General features: G+C 35.9%; 1 protein-coding gene and 2 long non-coding RNA genes across 10 annotated transcripts in view; 2 read left to right on the top strand and 1 right to left on the bottom strand.

Moving 5' to 3' along the window:
* LOC103883204 overlaps positions 1 to 27,236 on the top strand; it is an 82,739-nt gene extending 55,503 nt beyond the window's left edge. For 4 of the 8 annotated variants that reach the window (XR_004183159.1, XR_004183155.1, XR_004183153.1 and 1 more), the window contains 2 exons: positions 8,088 to 8,226; positions 26,395 to 27,236. This is a non-coding gene — a long non-coding RNA (uncharacterized LOC103883204). Of the gene's footprint in view, positions 1 to 8,087; positions 8,227 to 20,184; positions 20,246 to 26,394 lie in introns of those variants that run through there. The other 4 variants (XR_004183158.1, XR_004183154.1, XR_004183157.1 and 1 more) reach the window with 4 other exon arrangements.
* KCND2 (potassium voltage-gated channel subfamily D member 2) overlaps positions 1 to 27,798 on the bottom strand; it is a 484,439-nt gene that overhangs the window by 27,457 nt on the left and 429,184 nt on the right. The gene's annotated exons all lie outside the window — the stretch shown is intronic.
* LOC110742901 lies at positions 15,642 to 18,400 on the top strand. The gene is made up of 3 exons (XR_002521169.2): positions 15,642 to 15,723; positions 18,047 to 18,096; positions 18,215 to 18,400. It is a non-coding gene; the product is annotated as an uncharacterized LOC110742901 (long non-coding RNA).

Raw genomic sequence — 27,798 nt, forward strand, 5'->3', positions numbered from 1 at the left:
GATGATAGGCATGCACCACCGCCATGCTCGGCTTGGCCATAATTTTAAAATACAAATAACTCCAACTTGGCAGATTTTGTCCTCTCAAATATCCAGCAATTTGAACAAATATAGACTCTGTTCTCTGAATCTCACCATCATCCTGTGAAATGGCTGAATTGTTCCATAACCATCTATTCTTCCCTTGGCTGCTACTAATCTTAGATAGTGAGCATTGGCAATTATCTGAAAATTCCATCATGTGGTAGTTATTTTTCTTAACAAGATCCTCTTGGCTAAACCTTGTGAGTATATTGAGGGAGACATGTTTGTCTTCTAATAGAAAAAAAAAAAAATTAGTCCATCAAGTAGATCAAAGTCCCAGTGAATGCCTGATCATTTTGGCTTTGGGCTGATGTCACCAGCTTCCCTAAGATGCATGTTTTGGTTCTCCATACCAAGAGGTTTCATCTTCAACACTCTCAGGGCTGCTTTCACTCCGGGGACTTTCTTCAGTTACCTGCGGCTGTTGCTTCCATCTCTTCCTGGCCTTTGAAAGGTAACTCTGTTGGATGAAACTCCCCATGGTGCATGGTTCCAGTCACTGCTGCTGCCCTGCAGGCTGTCACCCAAGGAGCCAAATCCCTTGCACAGAGATAAATCCCCACTTTGACAGGGCTGTTGATAAGCCTGTTTTTTTATAACCAGCCACCACTCTCACTTGCTGACACCCCTGAAACTGTTCATTGCTTACAATCTATTCAAAGACTCCTAAGTGCCTTTGCCAGGGGAAGACAGAGAAGCTGGTCCCCAGGTGTATGCCTGCAGTACCAGTCTTAGGGGAGAATGTCAGTTAGGCAGCCTTAAAGCAAGAAGTGCAGCTATTTAATTTGATTTTTTTCCCCATCTGAGTCTACACAGCCTAAAATCCATTAGATATTAGAGGTCTCATGGCATTTTTAAGTTGTATTTACCTATTTTATTTTTGACTGTGCTTTTAAAATTACCTATGGATTATCCAGTAATGACCTAATACATACCTTATTTCTAATTCTGCCCAAGAAGGCCTGATAATTTTGCCACCTGTTATCTACTCCTTAAGTGTTACAGAAAAGAATGCACAAAATTCTAAATACCTGGGAGATAAGACTTGACCTCTTTATTGGGGCAGAGAATTAGGCTCCTTTTTGGCTGCAGCAGTGTCCAACTGAGATGATGGTACTGTGAGTACAAGTTGTGTCCCTCCTGGTGGGTCTGGCCATATCCATATTATTCCTGTTCCCAAATACTTGTCATGATCTAATGGCTGTTCTATGAAAGGCCTGGTGTTCTCACTCAACTGACCACTCCAGGTAGGGCCTGGGCTCCTCCTGTCCTGTGTTGGAAGCACAGGACCAGTTTGGAGTTTACCACCATAGGGCCATTTCTTACCACTCATACAGCCAGGTCATCGGCTTGCCTTGTGTATTAGTCTGTTTTCATGCTGCTAATAAAGACGTACCTAAGACTGGACAATTTATAAAGGAAGGAGGTTTAATTGACTCACAGTTCCACCTGGCTAGTGAGGTCTCACAATCACGGAGGAAGATGAAGCAAGAGCAAAGGGACGTCTTACATGGCAGCTGGCAAAGGCAGAGTGAGGGCCAAGTGAAAGGGGAAACCCCTTATAAAATCGTCAGTTGTCTAGAGACTTATTCACTACCATGAGAACAGTACGGAGGAAACTGACCCCATGATTCAATTATCTCCTACCGGGTCCCTCCCACAGCATGTGGGAATTATGGGAGCTACAATTCAAGATGAGACTTGGGTGGGGACATAGCCAAACCATATCATCTTGTTTCTTCTTTATGTGTGCACCTCTCTGCTTAGTCACTAACCAGGGACTTCTTCCCTGCTAAGATTCCAAAGTTCTTTAAGTATAAATAATTTAATATGATGATGCTTCCTGTAAATAGTCACAGCTGTTTAAATATAAGAGGAAATGAGCTAAGAGAAAATGTGATTTAACCTCCCAAAGACAGCCAGGCACTTCCACTAAAATTCTAGTGTTCAATTTAAGCTAGAAAGTTTCTATATCCTTAAACAAACTTTGTTTTTGATGAGAATCCGGGAACTTAGGCTTACATTAGATATGTTTTAGAAGAAAGATTCTATTCCAATCAATGTGAGACAAACTTATCTCCTAAAATTAAATGAGTAAAATTTATGGATTTGTGTTTGGATTATTTTGCCTCTTCTAAGGAGATTAAAGCACCGATTGAATAGTCATTCTTCTTATTAACTATACAAACTAAGGCATATCCAGAAAAAATATATACATGAAAAGGATCTTAAAAAATCCATGACTCTACCTCTATAGTTCTACTTCGTCAGAATTCTGTATGAATATGCTCTGTGGTTATATTCTTACTCTATCTAGTTAAGAAAAATCAACAACACAAAACAAAAAGATGACCCAAAAAGTACACCTGCTTAAACATAAACCAACAGAAAAGAACTTTCCATAAAAATTATTTCCATCAGGTTTCATTTTAAGGAGAAAGAGGAAACAAATTTTGTGAAAATATGTTGATACTAGAAAACATTTTTTAAAATGCAGCATATATCCCACATTCTAAGTACATTAAATGCATACTTTCTTACATCTCTTTGTATGCTCCTCTCTACACTTAATTTTCTGGAAATGAGGTTGGATTGTGAACAGAGTACCTTACTTTTAAAATAGTATTGCTCATATTCAGGGTCTAAGCAGACAAATAAAAATCACATCAAGTGTTTACAATAGAATGGACTAAGTGAAGAAAACTCTCATCACATAAGATAACCCAGGAATTAGCAACAGCAGGAAGCTGCCATCAGCAAGAGGCTGCAGGGCAAAGGGAGGAGGAAGTTTTTCAGTTTTAGGGCAGAGTGTCATGGAGGCTGGAACTTTCTTTCAAAGACTGCATTGAAACAGTCGTTCAATGCAGAAAATACTAGATCCACAAAGTAGTGTGAGCAACTGCCTTAGAAGATGCAAAGAAAGAGGAGAAATACACTGGCTCCTTCCCCAGCCCCTCTCCAATCTCCTGCCAGTGCTTTCCACTGGCACAACTGGCAGGAAACCAGATGACCAGCCAGCTTGGAAGATGCAGCCTGCTGGCATCTGGATCGCTAGTGAGAGGCGTAACCAAACAGGAACCCAGGGCTTCTTCACCTAAAGCTGTGCTCTGCTCACCTTACCACAGCTCACTACAAAGATCCACCCTGGTTCCAAAACATTATGGACCAGATGCAGAGTTGTTATATTGTTATTTGTCTCCAGCCCCGCCCCCTCCCAAAAGCAGAAAATTGCATTTTATCCAGATTGGAAACACAGTAGTGAGACTGATGGGAAGCAGTTTCCTGTGTCATGTCACTCTGTGTTTTGAATGATCACGAGCAAATCAGACTTACTAAGTTAAAAACTAAGGGTAAGATGGACCTTCTTCTAGGGTAGGCTTGAAGATTTTTAGTTTCTGTCAAAGCTGTGCATTTCAATCCACTGAAAATGGAGAACAAACTAAAGAACCAAAGTATCTGTTTTGATAGAGTGAGAAAAAAAAGTGTTAAACGAGGGAACATTATAAAGATGTAAATTAGATCTGATTATTGTAAAATGTTCTACTTGTATGAAATGGGCACAATGTGTAATGAAAGCTGGTCCCTGGGGCTTCCAAGCCTCATGGTGACTAAGTGTTGGCAAGAAGCTCTTAATTAGAATAAACCATTTCAGAGTTAAATCCTTCAACAGATCTCTGAAAATGCCATCAGTAATAAATTAAAGCCATATTTTAAGGGCAGGTGAATAAATGTAAAACCAAGTTGCCTTTAAAAATGAATACAATTCCAAGTTCAATTGCTCATGAGTCTTTTTTGTTGCAGGAGTATTTGTTTTGCTTGTTGTTTTATTTTGGTGGTTTTTTTTTTTTATCATGCTAATGAAAGTCTATAGCTAAACATGTCACAGCCTGGCTGTTAGTTATAAATTTAAATAAAGAAAAATATTCTTGTGTTTAAAGGAGATTATAAGATTACAGATGAGAGTTTTGGCAATAAAATGGAAATGTACAACGTGTGCTTTAAATTAAATACAAGAAAGAACATAGTGATTCCATTATAGGTGTCATTACGTGAATAGCTAGACTACTCTTATAGAATTTGTTTGACAACTTGATGTTTCTACCACTAATAAGGGGTTATGATAATAATTTATTTGTAGTTGTAAAAGCCTATTAGGGTTTTCACTACTTCACTAACCTCTGAGAGCAGTCACTACATGATCAATGGTGGTTGATTTTCATTATGAGAAAACAAAGCTAAAACTTGAAACAGCAGAAGCACATTCCCTGAAACATTTGGTAGTGGTTTTATAAATACAAATACAATTGTCTGGTTAGATAAGAACACTTAAATTCGTGAACTTCCACATATAAAAGTGAAAAATAAGTTAAAGCAAATGGTAAAAGCTAAAGGCAAATAATCCTCTCAAATATATTTTTCTTTCTTCTTTCTCCCTCTCTTCTTTCCTCCCTCAAAACTGTATCTAGTTTCTATAGTGAATTGGAAACTTTGATGCTGATCACAAATTGAACACTTGGTTCAATTTATTGAACCACCCCAAAAGGCTCTTCCAGTGAAGGAAAGAAGTTAGAGTAATAAACAAATAACTGAACTCTTATTATCTCAGCTTTCTAAATATTTTGATGTATTTTGTTCCACTTTCCAGACAACCAAGGCTATTGTTTACATTCCCTGCTCTATGGGATCTAACTCCTCCTGAAAACAATTGTTAATTATCTCATTTATGTCTCTGCTATTCACCCTAAAGAGGAATGCCCCAATGGCTTACTCTCTTCAAGCCTAAGTGAATCTTTCTCCTCTCGATTGTTTCTAAATTATTTTTTTAAGTGTCGTAAATAATGTGATTAAGTGCCTGCGCTGTTCCTAATATGCCCATTTAGAGCACTCTTTCTGTAAAAGGCAAGCAAGCTGGCAAACATTTTAGGCTTTGCAGAACGGCACTGCCTCTGTCACAACTACTCGACTTTACTTTTGTAATGCAAAAACAAGCCTAGATAATCCATAAATGAACAAGAGTCACTGTAATCCAATCAAACCTTATGGAGGGACACTGAAATTTGATTTTTATACTAATTTTGCATGTCAAGAAATATGATATTTCCTAACCATTTAAATATGCAAACACTCTTCTATGCCCATAAGCAGTACCAAAACAGGAGATGGGCCACATTTGACCTGTGGGCCGTATGTAGTTGGCCAAACTCTGACTTTGAAGGAACAATCATTGTGCAATTAACTCACTTTGGAAAGGTTAAGTGTTGTGCTGTTTCTTCTAGAAGAGTTTGAAACCACTCAACAAAACATTGATATTGTAAAATGTATTTATTTGTTCAAACATTTCATGCTTCTCGACTTTAGGAAATACATCTTTGGGGGAAGTGAAAAGAGGCACCTCTGACTCTTAGCGCATCTGCCTCTTTCCTATCACTGCCCCTCTCCACCATTACTGGATGCCTTCCATTAACAGGTGGACAGAAGATGAAAGGGAGAATGAGCTGACTGCCCTGGTTGCTGTCTACCACTTATGTAATATTGGTGCAGGGGGGAGAAGGGAGAAGGTATTATGCTCCAAACACTGTGCTAAGTGTGGAAAGGCACAAATTAACAGCAGCAGTTATTGCTGTTAGTGACCTCTAGGAGAGAGAGAGACAAACAGAAAATAACATTTGAGAGTAATAACCGCAATAATAGAAATGATGGTAGGATTCCTTGGAAATTGAGTGTACTTGTGAAATACTTCCGTAAGGAGGCAAGATTTGAACTGAATCTAGAGGAACAAAAAGAAGTTAGCCAAGCAGTAAATAGAAGAGATGTGGTTTTTTAAGAGGTGTCCAGGCAACTCCTAGCTGCAGGATAATCTTACAAGTAGGTGGAGTAAGTTGCTGTCTATGACGATACTGAGATGGTTTGCTTTCAACTCCATGTCTCAAATGCCTACCTGTATTACATAAATTCCACAGAGACTAATTCTGCCTAAGAATTCTTGTCTTTGTTAAAGTCACAGTAGTCCTCTCTTATCTACTGTTTTGTTTTCCATAATTCCAGCTACTCAGTGTCAACTGTGGTTTAAAAACATTGAATGGAAAATTCCAGAAATAAACAATTCATAAGTTTTAAAGGATGTGCACTTTTAAATAGAATGATGAAATGTCACTCTGCCCTACTTGTTCTGCCTGAATAATGAATTAACCTTCTATTCTGTGTATCCACACTATATACTCTACCTGCCCAGTAGTCATCGACATTGTCTGCTCCTGACATCAAACCATTGACATCGTCATGGTTCCATGATCCAGGATCACTCGAAGCATTTGATCCTCCTTCTGATGATTGCTAGAAGGTCAATAGTAGCCTAATGCTAAGTCACAATGCCTGTGTTAGTCACCTCATTTCATCTCATGATGTAGGCATTTTATCATCTCACATCATCGCTTGAAGAAGAAGAGTAGAGTATAATGAGATATTACGAGGGAGAAAAACCATGTTTGCTAAAACATATAGTTATAATTTTTCTATTTCATTATTAATTAGTGTTATTAATCTTTTACTGTGCCAAACTTATAAATTAAACTTTATCATAGATATATATGTATAGAAAGAAACAGAATATATTGAGTTCAGTACCATCCTTGGATTGAGGCATCCACTGGAGATCTTGGAGCATATCTCCCTCAGATAATGGGGGACTGCTGTATTCCTGAGAATTGTAGCACATTAAGACTTTGAATTCATACAGGCATCTCTTTGGGATTAAATATGTATATCAAATTATTTCTTGAAGACAGGTTTTCATTGGGAGAGACTGAAGAGTAGTCACATTTAGAGAAGGGAAAAGGGCCTAGAAATGAAGACTGTGGCACTGAAATCCAAACTTAGGCTATTGAAAAGTTTTAGCCAGGGCTGGTTATGCCTAGAAAAACCTTTTATTTTTCTTTTTCGTGAACTGATTTTTTAAAAGGGGCATTTGTTTGTCTAGCAAGAGTGAAAGGAGCCAGCCATTATGCCTTAGAGACCCTGTATTGATCTTAGCAGACAAACCACTAAATAGGACTTGACTGCTACACAATGGAGGATTAATTCTCCTTTCCGCACAAGCCTACAGTGGGCATGTCAATATGCGTTTATGAAACCTCCCTCTGTGTGGAGAAGAGAGCAAATAACCTAATAAACAGATTAATGTAGGAAAGTCATAAGTGGCCAATTTTTTCCTTAAACTCTATGAAATAAAATCAGAAAAAGCAATTTTTATATAACTTTCTATTTTTTTTCATTTTTTGGATTTACTGCTTATACATAGTATATTGCTAATTATTTTATAGTTTAGAAGGAATAAAATGTGGAAAAAAAGTTTTTCCTTTACCTTAGTGAGGCTTTCTTATTGAAACATGCCAAAAGAATATGGAAGATTTGACACAAGAGTGAAGCTAGGTAATTATGAACTCTTGCTCGCCTAGAAATATGATAATCTTAAGTGGAATTTGGCTTAGCCTTACTGAGTGGAAAAGTAAAAATGTTCTCTTAGCTAATTATTTTGTCTGAGTGAACTTGAACAAAACTTTCACATTAAAAAAAGAAGTAATTGTCTTTTTAACTTGATTGTTTAGGTAGTGATACAAGTTAAACTCCCTTGTTTGTAATTAATGAAACAAGTCAAACAAGTCTACAGGTGGTTCTCAGGAAAGAGTAGAGAACTCACATGGGAAGCTGCATGTTGCCTTTAATATCAAGCCAGAAAATATTTTGAGTCCTATAAAGTGTTTTCACTCTATACCTACTAAAACATAATGCCATTAATTAAAAAGGATGTAGAACTGTGGTGATGTGTTAACTTTAAGATCTTTATCTTTCTCCTGATATGTGTGATGTACTATTCAGTAGTGGGATGGCTAGGTTGAATAACTTCTCAATTTTTTTGCTCAAAAACCAACATAACTTTGCAATAACAGTAATTCTAGGGTCCTAACATAATGTCTTTGAAAATAAATGTAATGCTTTTGTTTTAGCTGTGTTTGTGCCTTTACATACGGAACATCCACCCTTCACATATAATATCTTCTGAGAGCAAGAGCATCTCATTATCATGGAGTAATGGATGCAGATAAGAAGAACACCCAGAAGTTGTTATTAACATGAAGTAAATAGGTTAGTGTAGCAATATTTCCTATTCTTTGGTAGATTGAATATTTAAAGCCTAAGTAGTATTAGAAGGGCAGTACTACCCTTGATCAATGACTTACCTTACGTGGTTACACAACTATAATATATTTTTTCCAGAATTAATCTTAACATTTCTAAAAAGAAAAACAAAAATCTTGGGGATGACAGAAACAGTCTTACTGTAAAAACCGTGCCAAATCCTTGCCATGTGCAAGCAGAAAGATGTGAGTCATCCAAAGTAACTGCCTTTACCAGCCAAGAGTCTCTTTAATCAATTTTGATTAGCAAAGGCTGTACTCTTTCTCTAATGCTCCAGAAGGTGAATGCCAAGGGAAGTCAGAGAAATGAGTGAGAGGTATACTTGGGGTATTTGGTCTACGCTATCTTTAGAATATAAGTGCTTGATTCTCAATCATTGATTTCTGATATCCCACTATATTTAATATTTCAACAAGTTATTCTGTGATTTAAATTTTACTTAATTAACTTGAAAAGTGTGTGTGTGTAATATATATACCTGATGCAACTAAATTTCAGTTTAGCTAAAGATAACAGGATCATTTGAATGGCGGTTTTATGTGGAGGCACTTATATATATAAAGTGTTCTGTTCTCTAATTAGGAATGGGTGCATGTTATAAAGCGAAAACAAGAAAAGAAGGATGTCTTGACTCCCAAAGGATAGGAATAGCTACTGTAAAGAGATTTTCTAATTTTATATTCTTTTTCATTATGCCATTGTCACCCCAGGGGAAGGTAAATGACAAAAATATTAAATGTGAGAAAAGAATATGACACAGAAAGAGCAGATATCTGAATATTGCGGATGTTTTATTATTCTAAATTAATATACAATGCTGAAAAAAGTGCAAAGATTTGTTGTTTCTGTGGAGAGATATTTGCAAACACAATATTGGCTCATTCTTTAATGCTCATTCATACAAAGTAATCTACAAATTATAGCTGAATGCTTTTTATATGTTAGTTTCATTGTGTTCTATACAACCAACTTATTTTTACTTGCACAATCAGATAGAAGCAGTAATTTTTTTTGGCAAAACTGATCATCTAAAGAAAGGTTTATCTCACCAACTTTAGCTGGTAAATTAAAATTTCCAATGATTGAACATCTTAGTAGCATTCTCAATGGAAGCATATAAAATGACTTTTTGTTAGGAAGAAAATAAGCGAGCTTCTTAAGGGAGACTGAGGCATTGTAGAACTGAATTATATAGCAAATGTTTGATTTTCTTATATTAATTGTATATCAATTATCATTAGAGATTAAATAATAATTGATGTGATCAACTTAGCACTGTAAAAGATATGGTATCCTCCAGCGAGGAAAATATTTCTTTACTCATTAGTCCTTCTTGAATAAATTATTGCAAAGAGAAAAATGTTTATCATAAAGTCAATATTATTACTGAGCTTGTTTGTATCTGCTGTATCTGAATTTGCTTCTGATATTCTAGAAAAATTAAGCCAAACCAAAACAAGACTAGTATGTCAAAACAATCCAGAATTTCCAAAGTCCATACCCTCACATTTAAGACTAACTCACATAACTAATATGACAGCAAATCCTCTCAATGACAATAAGATCTACAAGCCCCAGTTGTTACTTCAGTTTGTTTCAGGAAAAATCTGATACAACTAAATTTCAGATTAGCAAAAGATAACAGGATCATTTGAATGGCGGTTTTATGTGGAGGCACTTGTCACTATTCATGTCCACCTCTGATGTCATATTTGCCCAGATTTATGCCCTGCTTGAATTTTGCTAAGAAAAGGAGCCTACTGCTACTGATTGGCAAACACTAGAGTAGCTCCTTCTTACTGTTTCACAGTTGATGACATTTTATTTGAAGGAACATAACTGAGTTTTTCTCATTTGGCAAGACATGAAATCAGAAGACCTGTGGGCAAGTTCAGCTCTGTCTCCTGTTAGCCATGTGACATTGTACTCAATAATCTAACTTCTTCAAGATGGTTTCCTATGTGTAAAATGTGGAGACATGAATATTCACTTCCTACTTCCTAGTTCGTGATGGAGATTATTACACCAAAGTGTCCTATTCAGATCCAGGTGGACTCTGCTCTTGGAGGCTCAGTTGGTGCATGAAGGTTCATAGACTTCCTAGGAGCTTCTCTTATAAAGGGCTGAACTTTAGTCCTCCTTGGCTAAACAATAAATAACATTTATTGGACACTATTCTAAGAACCTTATATGGAAAAATACATTTATAATAAGTTTGTAACCCCACAATGGGGTGGGTATTAATATTACACTTTTATTACAGGTAAGGGAAAGGACGCTTAGCAAGGCTAAATTCTTGCAGGGATAATCACGGGAGAGGTGACAAGGGCTATGTGGGCATGACCTCACATTTTTAAAAGAGCTGACATGCAGTCTTATGATCCTATTTATAAATAAGACCACATCTACATGTGTTGTGCATGCTTATTAATGGCAGAGCTTAAATCGTACCCAGGCATTCAGGACCTTGCAGATGAAAATAAAAGTCTTTCAAGAAGGAAATTGGAATAGATTACACATTTGTTCAGATAATTTAGGCTGAGGCATCACTTCAGAAACCTGTAGCTGATTTTTGAACTTCTAATTTAAGATTACGATTTCTTTTCGTTTCCGTCTATTTTAAAACCAAATAAAATTTACTCTCTTAGATGGAAATGTTTTGCACTTTTCACTATGGACTTTTGTTCGTTCTCCTTATCTATTAGTCTTTTTTTCATTTGTATTCCTCTTACACTACAAAACTAAATCAAAAAGTACATTTCAGGCCAGGCGCAGTGGCTCACGCCTATAATCCCAGCACTTTGGGAGGCCAAGGCAGGTGGATCACCTGAGGTCAGGAGTTCGAGATCAGCCTAGCCAACATGGTGAAACCCTGCCTCTACCAAAAAAAAAGAAAAAAAAGAAAAAAATGCTGGGTGTGGTAGGGGGTGCCTGTAATCCCAGCTACTTGGGAAGCTGAGGCAGGAAAATCACTTGAACTGGAAAGGCAGAGGTTGCAGTGAGCCAAGATCACGCCACTGCACTCCAGCCTGGGTAACAGAGCGAGACCCCATCTCAAAAAAAACCAAAAACCAAAAACCAAACAAACAAAAAAACCATTTCAGACATCCAAAATTCAAAGAAAACCCACCAAATAGAAGTTTTAAGGAATTAAATAGACTTCTCAGACACAAGTAAGAATTAGACCTACCATGACCAAAAAAAAAAAAAAAAAAAACTTATTTATTTCAGTGCTTTTGTGGTTCATGTTGACAGAAGGTGAGACAAGGAACATCAGTCAGGACCGATCACGTCAGCTTCTCTTCATCTTTTAAATTGGGAGGAAGCACCTGAGACATCAAGCATTGAATGAAGCTTAGTACTCACCTTAATTTTCCTTTAAATTATTTAGTCTTTGTTACACAATAAGCTCTTTTACTATTCACTTTAGCCGGTGTATTTTGATTTGTTCATTTATTGGTTTGCCTGATTATCACCTGGTATTTAAATAAATTATGATTCTAACTATGAATACAGACTTTAGTGAACCCTTACATTAAAATGAACAAAAATAAAAAATAAACTCACTCTTCCAAATCATTTATGAACTGCTGTTGCTCAGAAACTGGAGTCTCAAGGAATAGAACCAGAATATTCTATCAACTAAACCTGAAAAGAACCTCTATAAATTACAAAAACTAAAGTATTTTACTTCTTTGTAAAGAAATACAAATAGTTAATGTCAAGTCTTCAGTTACAAGAAAAGGTATTTCCTCATGTGATTTAGTGTAGGGAGCCCTCTGGGTCCCCTTTCTAGCTTGACATTCTCCATCGCCTATTTGGTTCTACTTGTTTTCATAAGGGAATATGATATCTTTTAACGTGGGCCTCTAGAATTTCTTAAGTTTGAAAAAGGTCATCTTCATAGCTATCAGATGTTAAACTGTTTTAAGCATCTTTGTAAAGGGAATGCAAGTCATCACAAATACAATGTTGAACTCATTGCTTTGCACATACTAATCTTTGGTTTTACTGAATAAATAATAAATATTATATAGAATGCAGAATATAAACTCAGAAATCTAAATGTGTATAAGGACTGTACTGATGAAATCTGTATCTTTGAATTTTTGATCGAATGCTAAATTCAGTGTCTTTATGTGAGATCTGACATCTCTCAGATAATTCATAAATCTACTTTGTAATATTTTACTTATGTTTATATTATGTAATATAAATGTATATAAAATATATATCATCTACATTTCATATTTTTGTATCATATATATAGTTCTAATTGTAATGTAGTTTAAGAAAATACTCTTGTATATTTTATATCACCAAATAAATTGTGGAAGAAAAGTAGAAAATATATAAGAAACAATGTATACAGAATAAAAATGTGTAACCAAGGGCAAAAGAATATACTGGAGCTAAATGACTAATGAAAATTATAAAAAAGATATAATAGTTCTAGTTTGGTCAAAGCATACAGATATTATCTTTGGCTTTAGTGAGTTTATTGAAAATGAATTGGTATGAATGCATGCTTTGCCAGTCCTGGGTGCAAATTATAATGCTGCTATTGATTAGCTATGTGAGTTCCTTAACGTTTATAAGACTAGGTTTTCTCATCTGTCAAACAGACCTAAAAACTTGTTTAATTTTTTAAATACAATCTAAGTACCAACTTTAGATTGGCTCCTCAGGCCAAGACAATTCCAAACTGTGATGGTAAATAAGATAAACTTTGGTATAATTGCTAGAACATATGCCTTCTGAACTGGGATTATGTCAGGAGAAACTGGGGAAAAAATGGAAAATGAACCCAGACTCAAAGAACAGTGAAGATATTGACCTTGTTTATGATTGTCTCATTCTTCAAAAGAGGCTGAAGAGTACAAGGTTCTTATCCTGGCTAAAATATTTGCAGCTATATGATTGTATAATTCAACTTTTGTTCAATTTCAATAATGAAGTGGGGGAGAAAATATAGCTGCACTAAATTACCTGCTCCCTGCACAGATTTGAATATTTAATAGCTCAATCAATGGCAAAGCAATTATAAATGTCTGCAAATAAAAATAATTCCTTGTTCCTGGTGTGCAAACATATGTATCTGCCTCCTTTGCCAGTTACAATAAAAGTTTGAAAAGCGACTTGGGAACAACTTGTCATCCTTCATTGTCCTCATAGTGTACTGAAATCAAGTATCTTTATCTTCCTAAAATATGACTCATTACTGCGGGAGTTTGGATATAGTGTCACTAGGCACAAAGCAGTAAGATGCATTAGACTGTGAATGTATACAGGGCCAGCTTCGTGGGTGTATAAGCTCATAAAGGCCTCATGCTTGGTTTAATGGTCTGCTCTTGCTGTCTGGAAAATTCTTACTTTTATTTTTGAGCTTGTGTTTTGCAAGTGAAATGCAATGGGACAATGGAGTATGGGCCCCAATTCAGGAGAAATGCATACCATGCATGGAAACCATTGCTTGCTGCCCCATTTGCACTTATAATGTCAAATGAGCACAGAATTCTGGTGAACCCATGGTATGTAAGAGTTCAGTAAGATTCCAAGCCAGTGCTAGGTAAGTGTGTCACATCTGCCTGGAGTAAGTGGGAGAGATGACAGACCTGAAAAGCCACACTTTATTCTCAAACTAGAATTAGCTTCAAACATCTAAAGAAGGTCTGGCATTCAAAGAAACATGAACAACCAAGGTACCCTTACTACATGTTTTCTTACTCCTGTTACTTTCCTTTATTAACCAAATACTTATGCTGAAATGATGACATAAGAGGAGAGGAGAAAGACAAAAAAATCCTCAACCTCTTTTTCTTTCAACCCGTCCTTGCTCACCAGCAAGTTGAAGGTAGAAAATATTCGTCTAATGTGTGCATAATTAAGAAGTGACATAAAAACAATTGAGTTGGTTCTATGCAGTGTTTCTACTGTTCTGGTAAGAACAAAATACATATGCATATCCAAGTTATGAAATAAGAATTGTGTAATTTTGGTGATTCTGCATACAAATTAAATACTCATATTTGCATTTAAAACTGGTATTACACAACATAAAGATAAACGGTAAAATTCATGGTAATAATTTGAAGTTTTAAGTTTTCTTTACTTGGAACCACATTAAACAGCAAAAATATCACAAGTCAAGAGAAAACTGTGGAAGAAAGGAAAAAAGATTTATATTTTAATAACTTTAATGACACATTTTCCTTGCTTTTTGAACAGGAGCTCATGGTTTTATTGTGTGGTGGACCCTGCAAATTATACAGCCTTGCTAGCACGGACAGGGTAACACGGTGGTTAATTTCAAGGGCTTTGAATACACAGAGAATGTGAATGATGTTTTGCCACTTACTTATGGCCTTAATTAACTTTTCTAAGATTCAGTTTTCTCATTATTTATTTATTTAACCAATCTGTATATATAGAGCCTACTGGGTAAACAAAACAGGACTCTCTACCCTTATGGAGTTTACATGGTAGAGAGGAAGACAGAAATTAAACCTATAAACAAAAAAAATAAGTGCATAGTTGCACATTATGATATGTACAATGAAAAAAGACCAGCACGTTTTGAGAAGGTTGGGAGGGTATTAAATTTATTTATTTGGGGTGGTGAAATATCTTAATTCAGCTATAAAACATTGGTAGGAAAGATAACTGGGAAAAGGGTTGGGAACGGGAAGAAATACAAATGCCTGTCTCACAAGACATCTATGAAAAGTGTATAATTATATGTGTACAAGAAACACTAATGTGGTCCTGGAAATAGCAAAAACTGAATACATAATACATTTTATAATTACTCAAAGGCTTATGTAATAACATTTTTAGTCAGTCTGTAAGATGATGTTTAGTTTTACCTTCGCCATCCATCCATATTAGACATGTGTGTAAATATTTTTCTAGAAAGATCATTATTGACAAAACCACTCATTTAATGGTATTTAGCTGACTTATTTGTACATAATACAATTACATTCTGTTAATTCTCTACTTGTTTAGCTCTTCTCATGCACACATATCTGTTTCTAATGAACTTACCTAGAAGGTTTGTAATTTATGGTCTGAGTATACTTGTCACCTGATTTAGTTATGTTTCATTGCATTGTATACAACAGCATTTCAAAGAAAGCTATTGAAGTTATTTCTTTTCTGTCTTCCATTTTCTTTTACTTGTCACTGATTTTAACAACTGTTATGAAAATTCTGAGAGTGTCTTTCTGCTCTTTGAGTTGTCACTTTTGTTTTTCCCTTTCTGACAATCACGTTATTGGTGTCTCTTGTATGCCTTTTTTACCTGAAAAAACCTCTTGTATCATTTTGCTTAATGAAGCTCCAGCTCTGAGTGCAGCCTGGCTAGTTTCTTGCCGAAGCAGAGGAGGGACCCAGGAAAGGCTGGCAAATGCAGAATTATCTGTGGGCACACTCTTTTAACAGGTGAAGTTGGTCATTGCTGTCATTTCGCCTAGCTTATCAGTAGTTCTCCTATAGTCTTCATTCCTTGATCACCCTGAGCCCTCAAGCTGAACTCTCAGAGACAATGTCCCTCTACTTCAGCCTTGTTGTCATCCCTCAACAGCATCTTAAGTGATTGGCCTATCATAATCTGTCATGCACCCCAACCAGAGGCAGATGTACAATGAAGTTGATAAATCGTAAGCTTAAGTGCCCTGAGAAGGAGTCTAGCAATGTGCTCACCATGCATATACATATTTGTTTAATTCTCTAAAGTAAGATATTACAACTACTGTAGGTTAGTATTGCTATTGCTTTTCACTTCAGCTTTTGCTCCTTATTTCCCTATGGACAGAGAGTGTTGGAGTGCTTTGGGATCTGACTAAGGGGGCAAGTTGGGTATACATTTAGCTTGAGTTTTGTGGGCTACATTTAAGTGTGACTCACAGCCACTTCCATGAATACTTATTATTGTTAGAGTTGTCTCAGTGTAGGAATTTTTCCAGACTGACACTTACCACCCTCCCTGCACCTGACACAAAGGTACAAATGCTAAAACCTGTATTGTTATGTAAGTGTGTTATAAATCACCTGGCATTGGCAGTATATAGATTTCTCAGACTAGCCAGCAGCTGATGTGTGGAAAATTCTTCCAAACATCATATTTGTAAACTTGTAACCAAAAGGTTCAGTTCTAATTGATGTCAAACCAAAAAAGAAGTTCTCTCCTGATAGTCATAGAATTGATAGAGCAGGGTTTGCTGCATTAGGCAAGTTTTATGAAATCATAAAATAGAATTGGTCAGAGTTCCTATCTTTTTAGAAAACAAACCTGTACTATTCCTACACCTGATGAAAATGCCTGTGTTTTATATCTCAACTATCAACTAGACAAAAGACATTTTGACAATAAATTAGACAAAAATAAATTTTGATCAACTCTGCTAGAGAAAAGATAGTTATTTTTCTATTCTCTCTATAGAAAACATTATTAATATTATTGTTACACAAAGTGGTGAGCACTAAGTATACAGCCTAAAAGTGTAGGAAAAAAGGATTATAGATGTGTGTTAATTAATTCACAGAAAGTATTTTCTGGGTTCTGTGACATTTGTGTTACGTTCAACCTTTTTATAATGTATAATTTGTTGTACTTTCTTTCCTAATTTCAAGCAAATATCCACTCTTCTATGTAATTCTGTATTCATACCTGCTATCCTTTGAACGTGTTGCCTTCAACATTCAGGCCAATGTGATAGCATTAAAAGAGGAGGCCTTTAAGAGGTGATTAAGCCATGAGACCCGCTCCATTGTGAATGGGACTAAGATCCTTATAAAAGAGGCTCCATGCAGTATTGGGCTAGCTTGCCCTTCTGCCTTCTGCCATGTGAGGACACAGTGTTGCTACCCTCCAGAGGATGTAGCCTTCACTAGAAAATTAACTTGCAGGCACCTTGATATTGGGCTTCCCAGCATCCAGAACTGAGGGAAATAAATTTCTGTTCTTTACTCATTACCCAGTCTGTGATATTCTGTTGCAGCAGCAGAAAATGGGTTAAAACAATCACCCTATTTATTTATTTTTTGGTCTAAAAGAGGGTTCTCAAAATTATATAATCTTCAGTACTCACAAAAACTGTATCCATCCCTGACTCCAACTCTATGTACCTTATTGTCAGAAAATTGGTATTACGGGGGTAACAAGCATTTTGTGTGACCCTTTGTACTGGTTTTATGTTGGGGTACTATCCTCTCTTATGTACTCATCCCAGGGTCTTCCTACAGCCCAACCCTATGAAATAGACAGTGAACTACATGGCCCTGCGCTCTGGTTGTACTGGTATCCCCCAGCTGGGAGTGAAACAGAAGTTAGTCAATAAGGGACCCTCTGTGGGCAGAAGAGAGACAGAAAGGAGTCCAGGGAGCTGGGGACATTAGGGGTGAAATGAGAAAAGACAGAGAAGGGATCAAAGGCACTGATAGAAGGGGACACATGGGCAGAGAGAGAGTGAGACGGAGAGGCTTTACGTCCTTTTCAATTTCCGGTTCCATAGACTCTCAGTCTTGAGATTCATGAAACTCTGTGTAACCTTATTAACACTAATACTTTATATTTCTCATTTATTTAATTGAGTTTTGAGTGGCTCTCCATTCCTGGCAACCAGGAAAATCCCCCAAAATAATCCTTCTTGATGAATTTGCATTTTATTGGAGGACTCTGGAAAATAATAACTATGATTAATTGAATGTCCACTCAATTATTGAATACCTACACCATCTCTAATCTTCATAACATTCTCAGCAGGTAGTCATTATTATCGGCATTTTGCAAGTCAGAAAACAGCCTCGGAGAAGGTGAGCAACTTGCTAAAAGTCATATAACTGGAAAGTGAAGCTGGATTGGAACTCAGCTAAGTCTGACTTCAAACTGTGTGTTCTTTCCTTTTACCATGTTGCCTGTCAATGTCTACAGTCAAAGAAATGACTTTCTGCTGGTGGAATTTTATACATCATATTGAGCGCATGATTGTCGAATGCAAGGACAGGAAAAAGCCACCCAGATCATCTAATTCAACCACTTGTGTTTACATTAAGATCATCGAGGTCTTAGAAAATGTAGCCCAAAATTCCAGAATAAATGTCGCAGCAGAGTTAAGAACTTGGGTCTCCTGGCTTCCTTTCATTACATTTTACCTCTCCTGATAGCTTGAGAGAATATCAGATATAGCCTAATACTATTCTGCTTGAATTAAAAACTATTTGCTTCTGGTAAACTCATATCTAATAACTCATTTTTTTATTCCAAAAGAGAACATTAATAGGAAATATTAAAGGACTAAAATATGAATTCCTTTTAAAAATGGTTTACATTTTATTCTACACATTCATTTAAAATTTACTCTTTGTATCATTTAGTTCATTTTAATACTAGAAAGATAGTAATACTTGCTATCATTTATCAAATACCTGCTATGCTTTACATGCATTATTTCTAAACCACCCACAATGTAGTAATGATATTTAGAGGGACAATAAAACTTAGATAAATGGAGTAATTTACACAGGGCTGCTCCAGTGATAAAAGGCAAAACAGGATTTTTAACCCAGGTTAGACTGACTACAAATAACAAGTATTTTATCAATTTTGTTGAAGTTTAACATGTATAAGATACAAAATGCGGTCATTTAGACATAGCTCATATTATTCCCTTGTTATTAGGTGTTTCTTTTCTTACTATATGTAAAATGATTATAGCTTGCCATTGAAATCAGTGATCTGGTCAATAGCTTTTAAATATTCCTTGAACAGAAACCTTGGTACATAAATACTTAGGAGCTGTGACTTTTCCCACTGAGCAGGAATTGCCTTTGAAGAAAGGATTATTAAAAGAGAAACAACTCAGATGACCAGAGGTTTAAGATTTAAGCATCATTTCTGTACTTTAAGCTGAAGCCCAGGGATGTAGAAGATTTACTTAAGCCTGTAAGAAAAAAAAAAAAAAAAAAAAAACCCTGAAAATTTTACCATCCTGAATAATGTATCATCCAAAAATAAACCAGAATATTATGAAATTCTGATATTTTAGAAATGTCTCTTTCTAAAATTGCTCCTTGGCTATTGATCAGGGTTGATTACCCTGATACTGATTTTTGTTCCTCTTAAATAAACAGATAGAGGTTATAAAGGTAATATTCTTTATCTAGGCTTTCCACTCAAAATTCTATTGGAAGGAGAGTAGACAGGACTGGATAGTGTTTGGCCAGTAGCCATTATTATGTGAGATAAAATGAATATAAATTTAGCATAGTGCTTGGCATATAGTAAAAGCTCAATATGAGTTACCCATTGCTATTTTTATTATTGGCCATAGAAAGATGCCAGGGAAACCATCAGAAATGTGGATGACTTCCTAAAATGAACAGAACATTTTGTCAAATGTGTCATGAGATGTCCAAGTGAGTGAGGCTCACAGTGAAATAAAGTGGTTTTATGTTGCTACAAGATGGGATTTGGTTCTCATCTGGCTTTGTGCCAGCCATGTCACAGCCCTTGTCGATTACTGTGGAAGTCCCGTCTGACCTACTGATGTGACACCACTGACACCACAGTGTGGCCAGTGTCACCTGCAATGTATCAGCATTTCTCCTCCTGCAGGTGCCACATACTTCTAATAAGTAGCTACTTTCTCACTCTGGGGATGCTCTCTGGTTTCTCCTCTTCTTGAACGTAGGGCCCCAATTCAGGTTCTAGTGATGTGTAATAACCATTCTTCTGAATGTTACAGCAGATGAGTGGGCTCACATCGTTTTTCCACTTGTAGTTATTTAAAAAGGGAAACAGGCAAGCCAAATGCTCTGCCAACGTAGCCACATCGCTCCCAATTACTTTAACCATAAAGAGTGAAAAATATCGTTCAATATCTAGATAATTATTCTCAATAGGGCTCACAACCTTTGAAAGGCAGTTTGCCAAGGTCCTGAATATCACCATCTGGAGGGTGATGGCTAAATGCTGACTCCTGTCATGCAGTAGTAAGATGGAAGAGCACTGACCTTGGATAATTCCTGAAGGAAGTTGCTGATGAAGGGTAGGTGCAGCTATGATTTTGTTGTTAATTTAATAGGGAGTTGGTGGCAGGGTATCCAGCTGACGTGCCAGTGAAAATTGGCGTGTGTGAAAATTTGACTCCTGTTTAGATGCTGTCTTTGACAGCAGCCATTCAGGAGTTTCTAAACATTGCTATTCAACCCTTCAAGCACTGGACCATGGAGGACATCAAGATTACATCCTCCACATTTAAGGCTATTTTCTATTGTTTCCAGTAGTATACTGAAATTCTGTAAACAGAGCAAAGATAATAAATAACCACAATAATTAATTAATACTACTTCCCAGGCAACTGATTTTTTTTTTAACTTTTATTTTAAATTCAGGGGTATGTGTGCAGGTTTGTTTATAGGTAAACGTGCAACAGGGGGGTTTATTGTACTGATTATTTTGTCACTCAGGTTATTATGCCGAGTACCTCTTAGTTATTTTTTCTGATCTTCTCCCTCCTCCCACCCTCCACTTTTCAGTGATCCCCTGTATGTGTTGTTCCCCTCTGTGTGTCCATGTGTTCTTGTCATTTAGCTCCTGCTTATAAGTGAGAACATGTGGTATTTGGAATTCCTTAGTTTTCTAAGGATAATGACCTCCCGCTCCATCAATGTTCCTGCAAAGAACATGATCTCATTCTTTTTTATGGCTGCATAGTATTCCATGGTGTATATGTACCACATTTTCTTTATTCAGTCTACCATTGATGGACATTTAGGTTGATTTTATGTCTTTGCTATTGTGAATAGTGCTGCAATAAACATTCACATACATGTGTCTTTATGAGAGAATGATTTATATTCCTTTGGGAATATACCCAGTAATGGGATTGCTGGGTTGACTGGTAGTTCTGTTTTTAGTTCTTTGAGAAATCGCCACACTGCTTTCCACAATGGTTGGACTAATTTACACTCCTAGCAACTGCATATAAGCATTCCTTTTTTCTGTAACCTCACAAACATCTGCTATTTTTTTGACTTTTTAGTAATAAGCATACTGAATGGTGTGAGATGGTATCTAACTGTGGTTTTGATTTGCATTTCTCTAATGATCACTGATGTTGAGTTTTTCTCATATGCTTGTTGGTCACAAGTATGTCTTTTTTTAAAGTGTTCATGTCCTTTGCCCACTTTTTAACTTTCTTTTTTGTTTGTTTGTTTTAAATTTGTTTAAGTTCCTCTCAGATGCTGGATATTAGACATTTCTCAGGTACATAGTTTTTGAAAATGTTCTTTCATTCTGTGGAGTGTTTGTTTACTCTGTTAATAGTTTCTTTCACTTTACAGAAGCTCTTTGGTTCAATTTAATCCCATTTGTCAATTTTTGCTTTTGCTGCAATTGCTTTCAGCATCTTCATTGTGAAATCACTGCTTGTTCCAATGTCCAGAATGGCATTGCCTACATTGTCTTCCAGGGTTTTGAGAGTTTTGAGTTTTACATTTAAGTCTTTAATCTTTCTTGAGTTGATTTTTATATACGGTGTAAGGAGGGGGTCCAGTTTCAATCTTCTGCACATGGCCAGCCACTTATCCTAAAAGAATTTATTAAATAAGGAGTGCTTTCCTCCTGCTTGTTTTGTCAGCTTTGTCGAAGATCAGATGGTTGTAGGTGTGCGGCTTTATTTCTGGGCTCTCCATTCTGTTTCATTGGTCTGTGTGTCTGTTTTTGTACCGGTACCAAGCTGTTTTGGTTACTGTAGCCTTGTAGTACAGTTAGAATATGGGTAGCGTGATGCCTCCAGCTTTGTTCTTTTTGCTTAGGATTTCCCAAGCAACTAATTTAGAAAAGATGAGCCTCCTTTTGAATATGGCCATTTGGTTATCCTAATTTCCATTCTAAATTCACCTAGCGCCTACTTTGCCTCTTGTTCCAGTCTCCCTATCAGCCAGGAAGAGCTTTGAAAACTTTAAATATGATGGAAATTACTATTTAACTCCTAATAAAGCTAACATATATTTCCCTTAGTAACAGAACTAGAACTCTAATTTTCTTTTTTTTTAGCTAGGCATTACAGCCATTCAACTTGGTTATTAGTCCAGCTAACTATGACCATGGGTCTAAGCTCTGGTCAGTGAAATATATGCAGAAATGCTGACAAGAACTTTTGTGAACTTCCCTTAAAAGGGACAGGGAACATCTTTATTTTTCCTCTTTCTATCATCTGCTACTTTGAACACAAATGTAAAAGCTGGAACTCCTGCATCCTACTTCACCCATGAGTACCAGTGCCACACCCTGAGGGTAGGGGAATAATGACATGGAAAGAGCCTGGGGCCCTGAAGATTTTATGGAGTCATCACATCAGCTGTCTACTTCTTCCCTTTATGTAAGAGTCAAATATACTTCTATCTTTTTTATGTTACACACCCTAAACTAATCTCAACACAGAGTGTAATGGATCCTACAGACATTTTTTAGCATTACATTTATTAGCTATTGTCTTCCCTTTCATGACTCTTTAGAAATAGATGTACTTTACGCATTCAATAAATACTGAACAAATAGATCTTAACCATCAAAAAACAGCTTGTACTACACCTACAGAACTGAAAAAATTGATTTCAACATTTGTTTACTTCATGAAGGACCTTGCCCAGCTAATTAAAATTGTCTTAACTTTAACACATTTTTCTATTTTTTAAAATTCTCCAAAGTTTGATGTTGAAAGGGGCCATAATGTATTGATTATTATTTATGTCATGGGTTGTAAGAGCATATCTAAATGGGCTATTGGCTTCAAACAAAGAAAAAACTAAGAGATAGCCTGTTTATGATGTTAAGTCTTATGTGATGCCACAGATAGAAATGTGGCTTTGTAAATTGAGCAGGCTGTCTCTCAGTTAGGATAATGTGTCACACTAGCTTCAATAAGGTCTGGGGCAACTTTAGGGGAATTAGTTGAACAAAGATAACATTACAATGTTTAAACTTATATGAATTAGCCATATGAATGTTCTCCCTTTATACTGGCTCATTATTTTCAGTACATTCATTTGATCTAAACATTGCCATTAAACAATAACCCTCTTTTCACCATTCAATGCCCATCTACTCTACTGTTCTATTTATATCCTTTTCTTTAGAGATAAACTTGGTAAAGGATTACTGTAAACCACTCATAGCTTTTCTGATTTATTTTTTTCTTGACTAATCTATGGCATTTCCCACCATTTTCAGTATCACCCCTGAAACTCTCTTAATTCTCAGCTTCCATGGGAGCTCTTGTCCTGATTCTCCCAACTTAGCGGATACACCTTATTCTTATCTACTTGTATCTTTTCTTTCTCCATGCCCGAAATATTGTTTTTATTGGGGTTTTTCCGTGAGTTTCTTTATATCGTTTACATAAATATGTATATCAAGGGTTCACATAACATGTATTTTTTGATGACTCATAATTGTATATTCTATTAGTGAGAATTGACAGTTGTATTTCTATACTCATTAACAAAAATCTATCAATCTAAGATTGAATTTACCCATGTCAAATGTCAAACCGTTGCCTTCTCTTCCTTCAAGAGTATTCTCTCTTTGACATCACCATTTGACATTTCTTTGACATCATCATTTTCCTTCTCTATCTGTCTTTGCAATGGAAAATTCATTCATCCTTGAAGATTAATAACAAATTCCACCTCTTCTTGGAAACGTTCCTGACCTTCTTAGGGGATTTTTCTCTCCTGTCCTCCTACTTTTTGTCTCCATAACAACAACATAATACTTGTGTTTCATATTTTCATCTTGTGTTGTCACTAATTTATTTGCAAAACATTCCCACTCCACTGTTAGTTACTGTTGAGCAAGGCTTCTGGTTGTTTGTCTCTGTATATTTGGGTCCTATCACAGTGACTCGTACAAATAAGAAGCTCAAGAAATGCTTTGGAATAAAGGAATGAATGTCTCCTTAACCTTTGCAAATTGATCCATAATTTGGACATATTATTCATTGATTTAATACCATTTTCATGTGCTAGACTTCAATCATCTCCCATCTCAACAAGTCTCCTGTTTTAATAAGTCAAATTCCTATTAAATTTAAAGACTTTTAAAATATAACAGAAATACCTACATGAATTTTAGAAGAGTCAGAGTAGTATTTTCTTATTTTCCCATCTTTTGAACCCAAAGAACACAGCTGATTTCTTGGTGGTAAGGATGAAATACATAGCAGAATCTATTGCCAAATTCCTTTTGTAGGGTAACTGTGATTGGAAAGCTGGTCTACCTTTTGGGTCTGACATTAGAATTTGCTCTAATCTACTCAATTGATGACACAGCCTAGTACCAGTAGGTACTCACCAAATATTTGTTGAATGATTTTGTGCACGAATAATTTCCTTCATTATTTCAAGCTGAAATAGTATGTAGACTAGCTTATAGCTCACAGTAATCACGAATAGTTGACACTGACTGACAGTATAATGCATGCCAGGCACTGTTTCTTACTGTTTTGTATGTATCATCTCATTTAATCCTCATAACAGGCTTGTAAAGTGGACACTATTATTATTACTTACATGTAACAAATTCGGAAACTGAGCTACAAAGAGTTTTAGAACATTGTCCAGAATTTCATTATTAGCAAGCAATTGAGCTTAAACTTAAGCCCACCATCTGGCTCCAGCATGCATGCTCTTAAGTGATTTGCTATAGATGCTCTGTGAGAGACAAAGGGTCTCCAAATGTATTAAAAGGGTAAAAGACTGAGTTCGAGACCAGCCTGGCCAACATAGCAAAGCCCCATTTATACTAAAAATACAACAGTTATCTGGGCAGGGTAGTGCATGCCTATAATCCCAGCTACCCAAAAGGCAGAGGCAGGAGATCCAACCACCTGAACCGGGGAAGCAGAAGTTGCAGTGAGCTGAGATTGCACCACTGCACTCCAGCCTGGGCAAGAGAGCCAGACTCCATATCAAAAAAAAAAAAAAAAAAGGACAAATCTATATACCCAAATATGCTTCCCTAAAATATGAGGGTTACAGTTAATATAAATAAATTTTCCTTAACATTTTAAAAATAAATACATATAGTGATGTGATGTTTAAAAATCTATGAACACAATTGGGTGACCAGTAAATGAAGTCTCTTTACTATTTTCTAAAATGTCCAGTAATTTTATTTGAGACCACTTGATACATAATGTTAAAAACTTAGGTCCTACCGACTATATTTGATTGTTCAGTGGCGTGGTACTTCTACTTTAACTCTACGTCATAGCTTTGCTAATTGTTCTTAGCATTATCTTATCATTATTCCCACAGCTTCTACTTTTTATTCTCTTGCAGTTGGTCCACTGGGGTAAACTTACTGCTTCCCTACATTTTTACATTTTATATCTTCTCGTGTTTTTATGAAATCTCTCTAAAGGATAATCTGTATATCATCACATGCATGAATTTCATATTAAAGTATACAGCAAAAATTTATGCTCTGTAAAAGCTGTTAAATCCTGTTTAGCATATCAGACTAGGGACTCTTTATTATGAGGTATTCTGGTATTCTTTAAAAATATCCTCAAGCTCTACTTTAGTTTCTAAAACAAATGATTATAATAAAAAAATCTTCACAAACTTAGATAAATCTAAAAGGGAATTCTTTTACCCATCTAGGAAGAAAAAATATTAACTTTTAAGTGGCTGGCATTCAAGACATCAAAACTGGAAATATACTTAGTTAAGTAATGCAAAAATTATTGGTTGCAGTATAAAAAGTTATCCTCTGATTTCTTTACCTTATAGCAATCACATTTTAAAGGAGAAAACACATAAACCATATCTGTAATTAGAATGCAAACTCACTCATTTATCAGTGCTTAGGGAAGATTGATCCCCTCAACATGTTCTCTTCCTGTGTGGAAAAAATGATAACCATTTTACTGACTCAGAGCTTCAAAAGCTGTGTAAAATAGAACGTTCTCAAGTTAAAAAGAAGATAATGTCATTATATGCAGATGTATGGAATTTTAAGTTTTAAAATATTTACTTAGATTTACTTGATGATCTATCAGCATTTTACTTACTGTTTTAATCTATTTTGTGTTGCTGTAACAGAACAGCTGAGACTGAGAATTTATAAACTATAGAAGTTTATTTGGCTCCTGATGCTGAAGGCTGGGAAGTCCAAGAGCGTGGTGCTGGCATCTGGTGAGGGGCTTTGTGCTTTGTCATTCAAAGGCAGAAGACAGAAGGGCAAGAAAACACAAGAGCAAGAGAGCAAGGGGTGGTTGAAGAACTCACTTTTATAACAAGAACCTCTGGCAACAACTAATGCACTCCGGTGGTAAGGGCATTAATCCATGTGTGATAGCAGAAAACTCATGACCTAATCACTTCTTTTTAGGCCCCACCTCCCAACACTGTTTTATTGGGTATTAAGTTTCCAACATATGAACTTTGGTGAACATGTTCAAACCATAGCATTGATCAAACAATACAATATATGATTTAGGTTTAGTTCACACAGTTTTGTAACATGGCCAAATTTAGTATGGCAGTATAACCTAAGAAGTCACAGAATACTTCCATAAAAAGAATATATGCTGGGTAGGGTCTTTGTAGGACACTCTTTATTGGCCATGGGAATGACTAAATTAAACTTGGCCCTAGCACTCTTAGCAAAATGTTCATTTAGCCTTCAGCACAGACTGTGTTTTCCTCTTGAGGAAAAAATGTATTTTAATACAGTGAAATGATTTCCTTTTACCTATTCATTACCGACCAAATATGTTTGTCTGCAATCTATACGGAAAATAATATAATATTGGGTTATCCAGGAAAAGTAAAACCAGCTTTTTCTGAAAATAAATTATAGTTTGAGTTAAGTAGCTTTATGCAATAGAAATGTTGCTTGGGATAATGACATTTCTGGCTGGCTGCCTTGTTTGATGCTCCCAGGAGTGGTTTCCACCGAAGCTATTAAATAAAAGGATTGATGTAATATGAAACTCAAGTCAGTGGTGCCCCTTATATGAGGATTAGTGGACTCTTTGATTTATTTTGTCATTTCATTTTACACCTCTTTTTGAAATCAACTCATAGCAGTGTGGTCAATCAACTTCCGTCTATAAACTACTCAGTGTCCTTCTACTTTGAGATACTTTGCATGCTGATTAATCTTATATCATCACAAACTTTAGTAAAAAATAAATAAATCAATAGCTTTAAGTGCAGAGTGGAGGGATTGGAAGGCTTTCTGTAGAAGAAGAAAATGAAATTTCCATTTCCACTGTCATCATCATCACCATCATCATCATCAACAAATGTATTTATTAAGTGCACATATGCATTTGCTATTTCTTCCTATTCTTCATTATAGTTTCACTTGAAGGCATATACATTTGAGAATTACTAAAAACACACTAATTTAAATCTAACCCAATTACTCTCCTTCTTAAAAAGCATCAGATAGTATAGTAGACAACCAGCTTATGTGACAATCCACTGGCACTCCTTCAC

This window comes from Papio anubis, chromosome 4 (genome assembly GCF_008728515.1).
Source record: "Papio anubis isolate 15944 chromosome 4, Panubis1.0, whole genome shotgun sequence".
Classification (NCBI taxonomy): domain Eukaryota; kingdom Metazoa; phylum Chordata; class Mammalia; order Primates; family Cercopithecidae; genus Papio; species Papio anubis.